Source organism: Musa acuminata, chromosome BXJ2-8 (assembly GCF_036884655.1).
Source record: "Musa acuminata AAA Group cultivar baxijiao chromosome BXJ2-8, Cavendish_Baxijiao_AAA, whole genome shotgun sequence".
In the NCBI taxonomy this organism is placed as follows: Eukaryota; Viridiplantae; Streptophyta; class Magnoliopsida; order Zingiberales; family Musaceae; genus Musa; species Musa acuminata.
The window spans coordinates 23,324,910-23,338,261 of NC_088345.1; positions in this window are offsets into that span (position 1 = coordinate 23,324,910).

Sequence of the window (13,352 nt, forward strand, 5' to 3'; positions counted from 1 at the left end):
GCATGATTTTGAGCTTTTTCGAATGCAACCAAGCGAGACTATAGGCGACATGTACACCCGTTTCACGGATGTCGTCAATAGTTTAAGAGCTCTTGGAAAATGTTTTTCGGATTTTGAAATTGTAAACAAAATTTTGCGTTCTCTTTCTAAGAAGTGGGATTCAAAAGTAACTGCAATACAAGAAGCTAAAAACCTAGACAACTTACCACTTGAAGAAGTAATTGGTTCGTTGATGACATATGAAATGGTGCACAATGCACATGATGAACATGATGAACAAAATCACCTTCCAAAGAATAGGAAGGATTTGGAACTCCGGACAAATGAATACCACTTGAGCGATGACTCAAGTGATGAGGACAATGATGAACTTGAACTTCGAACACTAAATCTTAATAAGTTTATTAAACAAAAATCTAAAATAGACAATGAACTTGAATGAAGGAAAAGACCAAAGAAGAGGAAGGCAACCAAGGATGATTCAAGAACTTCCAAAGGTGAAACGACAAATTGGGCTTTGACGGGTTTCGACTACATGGTAAGTAACTCAACTCTCTTGAATTATTTTGAAATTACTTGAAGTTTTTCATTAGTACTTAATTTAGATAGTAGGAATAGGAAATAAAAAATTATTTTTAAAAAAATATATCATGTTTTTCTTTGAAGAATTAAAAATTTGATCATGAAAAGTATATTGCTAAGGTTTCGTGCATGTTTTGAAATGTTGAATGATGTATGCAACATTATGGATGATAGTTATATGATATGTGATGATTTTATGTCATGCATGAGCTTTTGAAGTAAATAATTTGAAACTCTCATTTTGGATTAACATGTTTTTGGTTTAATCATTTTTATGACGAATTAAGATGACATTCTCATGACATATTAAGATAACATAGTGCATGTACATCTATGTATGAATTTCTTGATAGTCTTTTGATGATAGATGTGATATCATGATGGTTTATTTTTGATGTGTTTGGTCTTGACGGCTTTATGACGAAACTTATGTTTCGATTTTAAATGATGATACATATTTTCACAAAAAGACTTGAACACCCTCACATGAAATCAATTGTAATGAATTTTATATCCTATTGAGATTAATGAATTTATTTTACCAATCTTGTGAATCTCATGAAAATAAACATGATGAATATTCTGAAAATAAATGAGTATATCATGCATTTGGTCTTAATGATTTCTCTTGAAAATACTTTTTGAAATCATATTTGATAATGAATATCAAGATATAAAAAGGATGTTATCATGGAATCATGCTTGATAATTTATTTTACGAAATTTACCTTTCTATCTTGAAAGTTGACATTTTTTTTTAAAGCAAAGGCATGCTCATAAGAAGCAAATCACATTAATAGAAATTTATAAAAATGAAATATAATCCTCTATCTTATTGATTTTTCAAAAATCTATGCTTGTCATATATGAATTTATTGAATGTAATTTTGAGGATGATCTCAGACTTGACAAATGCTTGATTCGTATTTACGACATAAGATACATTTTAAATATGAATCATGCTTCAATCATGTTAAATGCTTCGATCATTTTCTATCTCTAGAGTTCTCGATTTTGATGAAATACAAGTGATAAATTCATTTATGATATATTGTAAATCACTTGAATTATGAATGAGTTTTTTATGATGTGTTAAAAGAATCACTTAAAAAGAAAATGCTTTTCCCATCTTATCGAGATTAATGATTTCATGATATTGTGTGAATCTCAAAATTGATTTTGATGAAATAGTAATAACGTTATTCATGTTATGAATGTCAAAAATGATAATATCCTTCATGTGATAATATGAATACATGAAACACTTATGATATGATTTTTATATAATTCCGTGTATTCATAAAATATTTATCTCATCATCCAATAACTCTTCTTGATATTCCTTATGAGATGAAATGAAATAATGCATAAAATACAAATGAAGAGTTAATGATCATGCATAATAGGATGTAATGAATTCTGACATTTAGATACCATCGTTTGAATATCTATGATCATGTTGCCAAAATGATATATCATGAATGCTTGAATATCATGTTTGATATGCTCATAATGATGATTGATTTTTTGGTATCGTGCATAAAAAATGAAATGTAATGTTAATGAATTTGTGCATTGAAACTATAATGATGCACAAATAAGAATGATTACTTACCTTTGTCATGATTTAGAAATTGATTTTTTCCCTTCTTTTTGCCAATGACATAGGGGGAGAAAGAGTTGCTAATGTGCATATCTCAAAGAGAAAATTGCTAGCTTACTTGTCTTAAAATGTTGAAAATATTTTGCTAGCTTGTATATTGTAAACTTGCTATCGTACTATCATGATGATGAGCATGTCTTATCTTCATGATTGTATTTGAAAAACTATGGCAAAAATATGTCCGAATGATTGAATTTGTAAAATTAATTTTCGGACTTTCTTGATTGAATGATCAAATCACTCAACTGCCATGATGATTTTACACAATTACATGCCCTAATAACAGGTTGGAAATTATGTGCTTTGGATACAAAAAATTTCATGATAATAAGCATGTTTTGTCCTCATGATTGTATTTGAAAATCAATAGCACAGCATTGTCCGAATGCATGAAAGTGTTAATTTCATTTTCAGATTCTCTTAACTATTGGTATCCTAACAATTGGATTTTCGAATTATCCTTTTCCAGACTTAATAAGCATATGTCATATCAAGTTTAATTCATATTATTGATTTTTGACATATGGAATCAACTAGCAAATACATCTCTCATACACTTATCATGTGAACAATATTTTGTTTTGAGAAATGGATTTGATAAAATGATTCCTACTTATAAATTCCTTCTTAAAAAAAGGAAGTCATTTTTACGTACAAGGATTTGACACATATCTTGATACTTGTAAAAATGAAGCGTGCTTTAATATCTTATCGATTTTAACTTCATTCGAGTAAGCTCAGAAATAGCTTTCCTCCTTCATGCAAAAAGAAAATAACAAATAAAATGGAAGAAGTTTTCAAAGCTATCTCCATGTCATGTTTTCCTTGAAATGTTTGAATATTTGGTATCTTATCACTCTTTGTTGAAAAATGACATGAACCTGCTTATGGCATCGCACTTATATTTAAAATTTTCTTATATCGTTCTCCTTTTTGTTGACGACAAAGGGGGAGAAATATATGAATTGATGCTATGAACACTGATGCTATGATTGCCAAATTTGCATTATGCCATGTTTGCATCATGTGTTAAGATGTCAAGAACTTGTATCGTAATTTTACGCGTTGATATCTTACCATGTGATGAAATGCTACAATTGATAAACACTTGAAATGTTTGCGTTATGATATCAAAAGCTTACATCGCAGTTTTATATGTTGATATTTGAAAATAGTAAACATGCATGATGATAAAACTTGATATTATGTTTTTCATGCAATGAGTTGAACCAATATCACAAACGCTTGATTGTGGTACTTCTCCATTTTGTTGATGACAAAGGGGGAGAAGTATGATGATATGCATAAGTTTATACATAAGTTCATGATGACGAGTTGCAAGTATTAATGATGAATATTGCAATGACTTGAATTCAGTTTGAATTCAAGGTTCTATCAATATGGCATATTGATAGGGAGAGTTTGTTTAAACTCCGGGAGTTAAGTTTAACTCCGTCATCAAGTGCTTGTCTTCATCAAAAAGGGGGAGATTGTTAAATCTCGTATTTTGATGATGAAACTACTTGATATATATTTATGATTTAATCTACGTTTTGAGTGACGCAGGATGCTTCGATCAGGATGAGACAATTAAAGCAGGAAAATCATGTTGTGCCGGAAGAACATGTCAGAAGATTGGACGTCGGGCCGGTGGATCGGTCGACGTATCGACAGAAGGCTTCGGGTCGTGGACTCGGGCATCAGGCCAAGAAGAGCAGGTATTGTGCCAAGGATATCGGAGTTGCGGAGTCAACTGGCCGATTGGGCAATAGGCTGCAGGAGAGGACGATGCGCCGAAGAATCGGACGAAGCGTCGAGGGACCAATGACATGCCGGACAACTTGGTTAATTGCTTATGATTAATTGTCTCGATCGAAGTTTTATTTTAAGTGTGCAGGATTAACTACGATGGAAGAAAGACATGCAACAGGAGTTGCGCCGGAGTCAAGACAATGATCACGTTGGGAGTTCGAGAGTTCGACGGAAGTTCGGACAGTCGTCGGAGGTTCTGCGGGAACAAATCCGAGAAGTCCATAAGCTTGCCAAAAGAAGCTCGTCGGAACTCACCAAGTGGATCGTCGCAAGTCCAGGAGTTTGCCGGAAGTCCGCAGGAGCATCACCGAGGGTTTATCGGATGATCGACGGAAGTTCGCCGGAAACTCGCCGGAAGAAGCGATTGACGCACCGGAGCAAGCTGCAGAAATTGTCTTAGGAATTATCGTAGTTCGCACAATGATTAAGTTGGAAATGAGAGGTGATCCCATTAACTTAATCTTGGGGCAATTGGGCCCCTAAAAAAATCCAAATTGGGTCGAATGAATCAACCCATTCGGACCCTAATTGCTGTGGGAGGTGCAACCGCCCCAGCCAGGAGGTGGCACCGCCTGGGCTAAGTCTCCCAATGAGACTGGGCAGTGCAACCTCCCCAGCCAGGAGGTGGCACCACTTGGGCTCAGTCTCCGAGCGAGACTAGGCGGTGCAACCTCCCCTGACAGGAGGTGGCACCGCTTGAGCTCGATCTTCGAGCTTTGCCAGGCGGTGCAACTACCTCAGTCTGGAGGTGCAACCATCTGAGCTCGGTCTTCGAGCTCTGGCAAGAGGTGCAACCGCCCCAATTAGGAGGTGCAACCGCATGATCCTGGAATTCCAGGAATTGACAGTTTTGAGCTCCAAATTTGAACTGAGTTGGGGCCTATAAATACACCACCCATTCAGCACTGAAAGAGCATGAACTTACATCGAATTCTTGATCTTTTTCTATGATTCTTGGAGCTCAAAATTGTTGTAAAGGCCAAAAGTTCTTCTCCCTCTGTTCTTCCGAGTTCTGAGTTGTAAAGAGATGAGAGAAAATTCTATAAGGGTTGTCTCCTAAGCCCGTCAAAAGGAGTGAAACTGTAAAAGGGTAGTTGGCCTTCGCCTATTGAAGGAAGGCCTCTAGTTGACGTCGGTGACCTCGTTAGTGGAGGAAGCCAAAAGTGGAGTAGGTTAAGATTGACCGAACCACTCTAAATCTTGGTTTGCATTTACTTTGAGCATATTATCTTTACTACAAACCTCCTCTATAACTTATAGCTTTCTACGCATATACGATCCGGGTTCAAGCATTGCACTTTCCGAATCAGCGTTTAGACGTAAAACTATTTTTTCGTACGATCATCATATTTCAGTTTGCGTTTACGTCTTGATTTCAATCATAACTGCAAATTGCCTTTACGTCCTTACTTAAACTGCATCTAGCCTAATCAAGTGATTTACTAATCAGCATTTAGATGTAAATCAGCTTCTTCGTACGAACGTCGTATTTCAGTTTGCGGTTATATTCTGGTTTTCATCATAACTGCAAACTGCCTTCATAAGATTGATTGTAACGTCATCTCGCTTGATCTTAAGTTAAAGTAATCTTAGAATCAGCTTTCACAACGAAATCGTTTTTATCGTTCGAACGTGTTTTATCGTTGAAAGATTTCCGCTACACTAATTCACCCCCCCCCCCCCCCCCCTCTTAGTGCTCTTGATCCTAACATATGAGGTAATCAAAATGCCCTTAGTTTACTTTGAAATTACATATTACTTTCCATGAGTTATTTTTTTAGTTTAGAATAATTATTTTTCTTTAAATTTACATGTTTAATAAATGATAATGCAAAAAACTAGGAATCATTCTTATCTAGTAATTTTGAAAATAATCATGAAAATTACATGTGTTATGATAAAAGAACAAAATGTTAGACTTAAATCATGCTAGATGTTTTAATGATAATGTGTATCTTAATGATTTCCATATTATTTTTGATTGAAAGCACTTTATGAAATCATGTTTGATGAAATAATATAATGATGCATAATGATCGTGCTTAATGAATTTATCTTTTAAAATTATGCATGATGATTTGAAGTAATGATGATTTTTGGGTAATTTATGCCTTACTGATCTTTGTCGTAATAAATCTTGCACTTTTGGTTTTAAACATGATATATGTTTTTTTTTGACATAAATGAAATAAATCATATGAATTGAAACAACTAAAAAGAGAAAAAAAATTTCTTGTCTTATTGATTTTGATGAATCTATTTGTATCATTTTGACAAATCTCTTTGACTTTACAAATGATTTTGATGATTTAAATTTGAATAAATTTTTATCCAAATTATGATCTTGATTCCTTGATATTTACAAATTAAGATTTATTATGAATCAAGATTTTTCATTAATCGTTCTTCTACGATTCTTCTTGATATTTTATTTAAAGAAGAGATTTACTATATGAATCATGTCTTTTGGTATTTAAGTGGTCTTATCTTTCATGACATGATCGTTTTGTATTTATGGCTTGTATGTCTTAATGATTAAAATATTTTATACCATTATGTTCTTCCCTTATTTTTTCTTATTTATAATGACAAAAAGGGGAAAGAAAATAGCTAACATCTCAAGAGAACCATGTTTGCTAGCTTGAATGATAAACTTAAACATGTTAGATCTCCCAAATGCATAAATTCTTCTTATACATTTTTTGGATTATGATCTTGATTTCTTGAATTTAGAACTTGATCTTTCATTTCTGATGATTGAAATAATGATTGGAATATTGATGTACTTATGAATGATGATTTAGAATCATACATGTAATGATGATTTTATATTTTAAAAATATATATGATGATTTGGTATTATGCATGCAATATTTTAAAAATATATATGATGATTTGCAATACATGCAATGATAAATTATTCATGATGAAAAATTATTTTGACATTCATGACTTAATTTTACATCTTTGTTATTTATCTTTGTCATGCTTTGAAAATTATTGTAAAGGGTAAAAGAGATACAAAATTGTATTCATCCATTCTTTTTGAAAATGACAAAGGAGGAGATAGCTAGCTTGCACAAGTCAAGAAGATGCAAAGACATGCTAGCTTGCTTATCTCAAAAGAGAAGCAAATATTGCTAACTTGCAAAACTCAAAATTTTTGCTAGATTGCATAGAGATTATGTTTATTATGCAATGATATGAACTTGTATGTCCAAAGACTTGAAAGTTACACTTCTCCTTTTTGTTAAGAATAAAGGGGGAGAAGTATGATCATATTATACATGATGATGTGTTGCAAATATTCATGATGAAATTTGCAATGACTTGAATTCAAGGTTTTATCAATGTGGTATATTGATAGGGGGAGTTAAGGTTAACTCCGTCATCAATTGGTTATCATCATTAAAAAGGGGGAGATTGTTGAATCTCGTATTTTGATGATGAAACTAATTAATATGTGTTTATGATTTGATCTGCATTTTGAGTGATGCAGGATGCTTCGATCAGGGAGAGACATTTAAAGCAAGAAGAATCATGTTGGGCCAGAGAAACATATCTGAAGATTGGATGTCGCGTCGAAGGATCGATCAACGTAACGACAGAAGGCTTCGGGCCATAAGTTCGAGCATCAGGCCAAGAAGAGTGGATATCGTACCAAGGATATCGGAGTTGCAGAGGTCAACTGATTGATTGTGTAGTAGGCTACAAGAGAGGACGATGCGTTGAAGAATCGGACGAAGCGTTGAAGAATCGGACGAAGCGTTGATGGACCAATGACATGTTAGACAAAATGATTCATGCTTAGTAATAATTGTCTAGATTGAAGTGAGTTTTACATGTGTAGGATTAACTACGATAGCAAGGAATAAAGTAAAATGAAGTCCTGGAGTCAAGAATGCGATTTTATTGGGAGTTCATGAGTTCATTAGAAGTCCAGATGTTCATCAGAAGTTCTACCGAAATTGACCGAGAAGTCCAAGAGCTTACCAAAGAAGCTCGTCGAAACTTGCCAAGAAGATTGTCATAAAGTCTAAGAGCTTGCTAGGAGTTCGTTGGAATATTGCCGAGAGATCGTCGGAAGTTCACCGGAAGATCGTCGGAAGCTCGCCGAAAGAAACTAGACTTACAAAATTATTTAGCTTAGTAAATGTCTTAGAATTCATAGTTATCACATAATTGGGATTGAAATTGGGCCAACCCAATTAGGGGTCAGTTGGGCCCATGTATGAACTGTGTTGGGCCTAATGAAAAGGCCCAAATAGTGACCTAAGAGGTGGCATCATCATGGCATAGTCTCCAAGACTATGTCACGTGGTGGTACCGTCAGTCTGGGCAGTGGTACCATAAAGACATAGTCTCCTAGAGGCTGCAGGCGGTGGTACTGTCCAGTGGCAAGGTGTCAGGCGGTGGCACCACCCTTGTCAGGCGATGGTATCGCCTAGTGTCAGACTGACACTAGTGGTGGTACTGCCCATTATAGGCGGTGATACCGCCCGTACCCAGGAAACCTTGGATGGTATATTTTTAGGCTCCAAGTTTGAAATCAACTTAAGGCCTATAAACACCCCTCTCATCCCTAGGTAAGACATACAAGTATTAAGATGAAAAAGAAAAGAAATACTGCTATAATCTTGTGTGAACTCCTCTCATACAAGTATTAAGTGTTAGAATAGTTTGAGAGAGGAGTAAGTGAGGGTGTAAGGGTTATCTCCTAAACCTAGTAAAAAAAAAAAGAGCTATTAAAGGTGGTTGGTCTTCGCCTATTGAAGAAGACCGATAATGGATGCTGGTGGCCTCGACGAAAGAGGAATCAGTGGAGTGGATGTAGGTCACGACGATCGAACCATTATAAAAATCCGGTTTACATTTTATCTTGAGCAATTTACTTTAACTGCGAACCACTTTACTTGCTTATTTCTTTCAATACATTTACGAACGTGTTTCAAGTTAAGATCTTTACGAAACGATTTTCATCGGAATAAGTTTTAATTGAAACGAAACGATTTGAAGAGAAGACTTTTGAAAACCATTTTTAACAATGTTCTATAGCTCAAAATCCATAAAAATCAGAAAAAATCCTCATTCTAGTCTTCCAATATATGTAATATGTTCCATTGAACATAGGCTAACGTATAATTGAGTGACTCCCTTGGTTTCCATCAAATGCCATCTCTCTTGAGTTTCAAACCAAATGAGAGTGACCTTGCTCTGATACCAATTGTTAGGATCAAGAGTGGCACTAAGAGGGGGCTGGGGGGTGGGGGGGGGGGGGGGGGGGGGGTGAATTAGTGCAGCCGAAAAATTATCTGTTTCAAAAGTCTTCGTTTCGATTAAACCCAATTTTGACGAAAATCATTTCGTAAAGATTTTAACTTGAAAGCATATGAGAGCATAGAGAAAGCAGTAAGAAGGTAAAGTAGATTGCAAGAAAGGTAAATTGCTCAAGACGAAATGCAAACTAGAATTTAGAGTGGTTTGATCGTTGTGACCTACATCCACTTTTAGATTCCTCATCCATCGAGGTCATCAACGTCTACTAATGGCCTTTCTTCATTAGGCGAAGACCAACCACCTTTTATAGCACTTTCTCCTTTTCATGGGTTTAGGAGATAACCCTTACAAGTTTCACACCTCTCTTGAATGATCTCAAAACTTAGAAAGGGAAGAAGAGGACTCTAGCACTTTTACAACACTTTAACACTTCAAGGATTCAAGATTATACCAATACTTTCATTCCCTTTCATGCAAAAAAGGGTGGTATTTATAGGCCCCAATGGCTTTAAAATTGGAGCAAAAAAGTGTTACATCCCTGGATTTCTGGGTATTGGTGGTACCACCGCTATTACTGGGCGGTACTACTGCCAGTAGTTTGACACTAGGTGGTACCACCGCCCAGTTTGGGCGGTATGACCACCTGACAGAGCTCGAAGACCGAGCTCTAGTGGTACCACTATTTGACAAGGGTGGTACCACCACCTGACAGGGGTGGAACCATCACTTGACAACATTAACTGTCGACGGTACCATTGCTTGACAACATTAACTATCGACGGTACCACCGCCCAGACCACCTGGGAGATTGGATCACCTGGGAGTGCCACCGTCGGTCGTGGTTTCAGGTGCTGAATGAGCTATTCAATCAAGCCCAATTCAGCCCTGTAAAGGGCCCAGTTGGCCCCTGACTGAGTTGTGGGATTACCTCTTGATCCTAATTCAACTAATATTATAACTATGATTAAGGCAAATAATTAATCTGGTATGTCAATTTTTCTTTCAGCGAGCCTCCGACAAACTTCTCGGCAAGTCTTCTAGTGAGTTTCTGGTGAACTCCTGATGAACTCTCGGTGATCTTCTGACAAACTCTCAACAATCCTTCGACGAGCTTTCGGTGATGAACTCTCGGTGATCTTTCGATGAACTCTTGGCGATCTTTAGACGAGCTCTTAGCGAGCTCCCGGTACATCATCTGAATCTTCGACTTCGGCCCTTTATCCGCTTTACACCTTACCGCTATCGTAGTTAATCCTACACACTTATCTCAACACATAGATTATGCCAAACAATTTACCAATTGATTCCATTATCAAAATCCGAGATTCAATAGATAATACAAACATGTTAGATATAATATGCTCAAAGTTTCTTTAAAGTTTTGGTCAAAATAGATATTTAAAAAAATAAAAATTAATTAAAAATAAATATGATTACGATATCTAACGGCCAATCTTATCACACCTAAGAGTGCATAGCATCGTATATAACCCACAAATGACTCAAGTGATTCATACGAAAAAAACTCATGAGAATTATGTGAATATGATGTATTTCCTTTTCGCACATCGATTTAGACTAACTTCATAATTGGTGAGTAAGATTTCTCGGATTTACCCAAATGGGTGAGGGAATTCTAAAATCTCAAAGCACATCCAAATAAAGTGAATGTATGATAAAGTGATGGAACAACTCTATAGCACAGTATAATACCCTTTGAGAGTGTCCACAATAACTTGTGTATTAGATCAAAGATGAACCGAGTGATTTTTTTGCTTCTAGCATAGATTTAAATGGATGGTCTGTAATTCATTTATTAGAATAAAACCTTATTTTAATCTATTTTTGACTAAAGCAAAATGTGATTTCCAAAATGATCTAAAAAAATATCCCAACTCAGCTTTGGAAGCAAAGATAGTAACATAAATATGTATGATGATAATTGCTAGCTATGACACATATATCACATAAGTGATGATACGTATGATATGCTTATATTATATAATCTCTTTTGGTTGATGTTAATAATGATATTTTTTCACTTTATATTATACGATAAATGTATATTGTGATATTCTTGAATCTGTATAACGAGAATTGGATCATGATGAGATCAGAAGAATGAGACCAATTTATCTTTAAATACAGATCCTAAATATTCTTGGTCATAGGTTACTCAAGAAGAACACTGAGGTAACCAGATAGACCAGTGTACTATATACTTATTCATATAATAGACTTATTTAATAAATCTCTTTGGACTTATTAAAATCTGGTTTGCATTTCTTTGTATCAAGTTTGCATTTATCAACATGATTCAGGTTTTAGAAAGAGATCGTAAAACTTTTTAACAAGTTCAAAATTTGAAAAACTTTTACCAAGAACTTTTAAACTATTAACGACATTCATAAAACGGGTGTATATATCTCCAATAGTCTCATTTGGTTTCATTCAAAAATATTCAAAATCATGCATCAAAAGATTTATCTTAGAATCCTTTACTCAACTAGTGCCTCCGTGTGTGATTTTAAGAATGTGCCAAATGTCAAAAGTCGTTTCGCAAGTAGAAACCTGATTGAATTCAGTTTTATCCAAAGCACAAAATAGAGCGTTCATAGCTCTAGCATTTAAAGAAAAAGTTCTTTTCTCCAAATCATTCCATTCTTTTATTGGAGTAGAAGACTTTTTAAATCCGTTTTCAACGATATTCCATAAGTTTAAATCCATTGAAAGTAAGAAAACTCTCATTCGAGTTTTTCAATTAGTGTAGTCCATCCTATTGAACATAGGAGGATGAACGATAGAAAAACCGTCTTGAAATATAGAAAGAGCCATTTCTCTTGGGTGTTAAACCAAATGAGAAATAACGTGGCTCTGATACCAACTATTAGAAATGAGTCAACACTAAGAGGAGAGGGGTGAATTAGTGCAGTGGTAAAATCATATCGGTTTGAAAAATCATTCGTATGTTGAAAAATTTCTTTATCGAATTTTCAAAAATGGATATTGATGAATATATTTGTATCAATTTTATGAATCTCTTGGATTTTGAAAATGATTTTGATGATTTGATGATTTGAATTTGAATGATTTTTATTCAAATCATGATCTTGATTTCTCGGAATTACTTGAGATTTTTTCTTAATCAAGATCTCTTCTTTGTACTCCTACGATTTTTTCTTGGTATTTAAAGTAGAGATTTACTATATGAATTATGTCTTTTGGTATTCACATGATCATATCTTTCATGCCATGATTTATTTATGATACTTTCTTTTATTTATTTAGTGTATATCTCATCACCCAATTAATTTTTCTTTATATTCTTCATGTGATGAAATGAATGTGATGAAATGAAATTATGTATGAAATACTCATGAGAAGTTATGATCATGCATAATAGGATGTAATGAAATTTGATATTTTGATATCATCACGATATGAAATATTTATAATTTGGAATGATGCATGTAATACTATGATTTGTTGCTAAAATGATGTATCATGAATGCTTGAGTATCATATATGATATGCCCATAGTGATGATTTATTTTTACTATCATACATAAAGTAAGGATAATATGTAAGGTTTTAAAATTGTGTATGTTTTAATTTGAAACTATAATGATATACAAACATATTGAAATAAGATTGATACTTTACCTTTGTCAGAATTTGAAAATTGTTGTAAAGGAAAAAAGAATTACAAAAGTATATTATTCCCATCATTTTTACAATGAAAAAGGGGGAGATAAAATTTGCTTGCTTGCACAATTCAAGAATATGAAAAAACATGCTAGCTTGCTCATCTCAAAAGAGAAGCAAAGATTACTAATTTGTATATTTCAAGAAGTTAAAGTTGCTTTCTTGAATATCTCAAATATTGCTATCTTACATATTTTTTAAAAATGATATAAAAATTTGCTAGCTTGTATGTTGTAGAACTTGCTATCTTGAACATCAACAAGAATTGCTAGCTTGTAATCTCAACAGAAGCAAAAGTGCTATCTTACCTATC